The 4086-nt window shown below is 45.6% G+C and overlaps 1 pseudogene; it reads right to left on the reverse strand.

The window, feature by feature from the left end:
• Positions 1 to 869: 869 nt before the first annotated feature.
• LOC123088965 (uncharacterized) lies at positions 870 to 1008 on the reverse strand (annotated as a pseudogene).
• Between the last annotated feature and the right edge of the window lie 3078 nt (positions 1009 to 4086).

Below are 4086 nucleotides of genomic sequence, written 5' to 3' on the forward strand. Positions count from 1 at the left end.
TACACCCTGATTATTCAACTCTTTGCTAGAAAAGGAAATATTATTGTGCTTGAGAACATGCTGAACGATTGCCGAAGATGGATGACCTAAACGATTGTGCCACCGTGATGATGAGATCTTGGTGGCGCCAAGTGCATGCCTGCCCGAGCTTACGGGAGCTGATGATAGGGGATAGAGCCCGTTTCTACACCTGCCGCGGAGGAGGGTTTTCCTCGTTGCCTTGTCCTTAACACAGAAAAAATGAGGATGAGTTTCAAGAAAAACGTGATTGTCATAAGATAGCCGATGAGCAGAGATCAAGTTCTTGGTGGCATTTGGTACATGTAGGATATTTTTAAGATGGAGATTACGGGAAGGGGTACGAACATAAGCATGACCTATATGAGCAATTTTCATACCTGCGCCATTGGGCATGTTTACTTGATCATGCCCGTTGTACTTGTCCCGAACGGTGAGCTTGTCGAGCTCGCTGGTGATGTGATCTGATGCTCCAGAGTCCACATACCAGTTGGTATCCACTCCATAGGAGGACTGAGAGTTGGCGTGGTTGGTGTTGACGGCCGCCACGCTCTTCTCCTTGTTGAAGGAGATGTCGAAGCGGCGGTAGCACTCCATGGCGGTGTGGTTCGGCTTGGTGCAGATTTGACAGAAGACTTCCGGAAGATCATTGCGACCTCCCCCTCCATTGCCGCGGCCACCACCGCGGCCTTGGCCACGGCCACCACCTCCGTTTCCTCGGCCGCCTCCATAGCGACCACCATTGCCACCGCGGCCACCACCGCGGTTGGGTCCGCCACGTCCACCGCGTGAGACGGCGTTGGCGGAGGAGTGGGACGACTGGCCGCCGCCCTCAAACATAGCCAGCCTGCTTTCAAAGTTAATGAGCTGCGAATAAAGCTCGCTCACCTTGATGGGTTCAGTTCGGGCGCAGATGGTGGAGACGAACGACATGTAGTCGAAGTCGAGCCCCGCCAGGATGTAGGACACCATGTCATCGTCAGTGAGAGGCTTTCCTGCAGATGCCATCTCGTCACCGAGCGCTTTCATGCGCCCGATGTATTCGGCCACCGTCGAGTTGCCCTTCTTCGTCATGGAGAGGGCGATTCTGGTGTTGACGATGTGCGCCTGAGTCTGGGAGATAAAGATCTCCGTGATGGCGGCCCAAGCTTCGGCCGCCGTGTTGCAGTGTGCAACCTGGATCATCACCGGTGCGGAGATTGAATTAAAGATGAAACTCAGCACCTGGGAGTCGCGAGCCCTGTCGATGTCGTACGCCGGATTGGGCACATCGGTGGGCTTGCCTTCCTTGTCCGTGAGCTTCCGGGCCGGCAGCTCCCTCTCAGGGTCGAGGTAGGAGACGAGCTGCGCGCCCCGGATAGCTGCCATGGCCTGCGCGCGCCACACCAGGAAGTTGGAGCGGTGAAGACGATCGACGATCGGGATGAGGGCTGGTGTGGCGACGGCAGAGCTTGAGGAGGCCATGGGTGCGTGATGTGCTAGAGAAGGAGGCTCTGAATACCATATAAGATTGCGTTAAGCGTATGCCTAGCAGGGACGCGTTGCGTGTTATATATAGGACACAATGCGGCTAGGGTTTACAAGATTTAGTTGGTTAGGTTGTTGGATTGATCTCCAAGTTAACTATACAAGATAGAGATCAATTTAACATCCTACCAACCGAGTTACATGAGATAAACATACCGCACCGGCCCTACAGCGTATATACGGTTTATACTTGCACCATGATACGCATACAAGTATTCTAACACAGAAGAAATCTTGCTTGAGAATAAGAGATGTCGGGAGGCAAACAGTTAGCGAGATGCTAAAGATGAGTATTGTACTGTGTGATGACCTTGGGCAGTTTTGTGATGCTTGTCAGAGGGTCATGGTAACGCCGTCCCAATTGCTATGTCCACTTGCGGTCTTCACACATTGGATCTGCCAATGTCGGGGTGCACTCTGCCACGTCAGCTTCAATTTTTTTCGCATACTCTTAGAAATGTCCATATCAAGTTTGTGGGCACGGGTGCTCATCAGAAAGGCCCTTGCTGCCGTGGTGCTCACTACTCCTCGGCTGCATCGACGAAGAGTCTCAAGGCCGAACGGTAAGAATGAACCCGTGTGCCCAAAATGGTCACCTACAAAATGTTTCGTGTCTTACAAACAAGCTGATTAGTAGCACTACAACAATGAACATGCAAATCAAAAACCAAAAACAATGAAAGTGGATGTTCTAACTTTTAGTAAAAAACTCGTGGAATTATTTTGATCCTTAGTATCGTTAGTACTGGACTGTACAAACATATTATTCTTGAAATTTTAACCTGTTGGCGTCCAATCACATAGCATTAATCATGAATTTCCTACTGGGTGAAATTATCTTGTGAAGTTGATCCGAGAAATGTTCTCGTGAATGACAGCCCCTACAACTACCAATTTATACATCACAGCCAATTTAGTCCAATCTCTGCATGATTCATGATTTATTCGCCACTTTCTCCTCCCACTAATCGTGAACACAAACAATACAAATAAATATGTTCACAGCCAAGTGAGGGCATTCTACTCACTTTCAGCCACAGAGGTTCAACATCTTTCTCTTGTACACATATTGTGAGCAAGAATAATACAAGAAAACGGAAAGAGAAAGAAATGCTAACTTGTGAATACAAGACATTGGGAAAAGAACATTTAGGACCAAGATTAGGCAAGGTAGCACACGCTATGATTCCTCAACGGGACGCATTGGTGCCTTAGGAAAGCATGCGTGTATGAGGACAAAGGCAACGCGGTCCAACCCCTATTAGGCATAACTACCACCTTTTCCACCATGAATTCCTCTGTGTTGTCATTTTCTTCTGTATGATCTACATAGCAAAAGACGACATGGCCACCCCATGCCTAGTTTGCATTGCGGGCACATGGCCCCAGTTGTCACTTATTGAGATGTTTGGCCCAAGTGCCCAGTTGCATCATTGGACAAAGAAGGGGGGAAAACCACACAATTCCTCTCCTCAGGCAACAAGCCGGGGGCTAGGATAGGCTCAGACACATGCAACCCAGTAACAGTGGTCGAATTGCCGCATAAGCCCCCTAATAACATGAAATTTTGATGAGGTGTCGGTGATGCAAGAACAGGTGCAACGCCTGCTACTCTTGTAACCAGGCCACCAGGCGAGGCGCGTCGAAGGTTCACCCTCCTGGTCCTGGGCTTGTACGACTCCACTGGGCCTATTTAGGTCGTGTGGCCTGCTGAAACCGCCACCAAGCAGACGGATATGTCTAACTCCTGGACTGGGCTCATTTCTACCTAGCTGCCTCTAACGCAATTGCTATATCTCGCCCGTAGCAAGCACTAGCGGCACAAGCTGCACCAACAGCCCAAACAAAGCACAAACAATTAAAGAAATGTTTATCCAATATTCAAAATCCATCACGCCTTTAAGAAAGGTTCATCGTGTATTAGGAATTATTTATTTATTAAAAGGTTAATCATATTTTTTACAGAAGTTTCATGATGTATTAAAAAAAAGTCATATCATAGTTGTTCATCTTGTTTACAAAAAGATTCATCACGTATTAAAAAATGTTCATTTTCTAAAAGTTTGTCATCTTTTAAAAAAGCCTGATCATGAAATATAAAAGTGTTCTTCATGTATTCAAAAAATTTCCTTCGTGTTATTTTAAAAAGTTCATTTATCATTAAAATCACCACATATTAAAAACTATTAATTATATATTTAATAAATGTTCATTGTGTACATCAGGAAATGTTTGTTGCCAGTTATAAGTTGTTCATCGTGTTTAAAGAAAGGTATTAGTGCATACTAAAAATATTTTCTATTAGAAAGTTCATTGCGTGTTTTGAAAATAGGTTCACGTGTAGTAAAATTGTTTATATTATATTGAATTTTTTTTTCATCATGCTTTAAGAAAACGTTCATTGTGAAAATGTTCATCTCCTGTTAAAAGTTGCCTAACGTGTTTTCCAACAAGATTCATCATGTATTACTAAAAACAATGATCGCATATTATTCATTGTGTACTTAATAAATATTGGCTGCATAATAAAAATTCTTAGCA

Source organism: Triticum aestivum, chromosome 4A (assembly GCF_018294505.1).
Source record: "Triticum aestivum cultivar Chinese Spring chromosome 4A, IWGSC CS RefSeq v2.1, whole genome shotgun sequence".
Taxonomy (NCBI): domain Eukaryota; kingdom Viridiplantae; phylum Streptophyta; class Magnoliopsida; order Poales; family Poaceae; genus Triticum; species Triticum aestivum.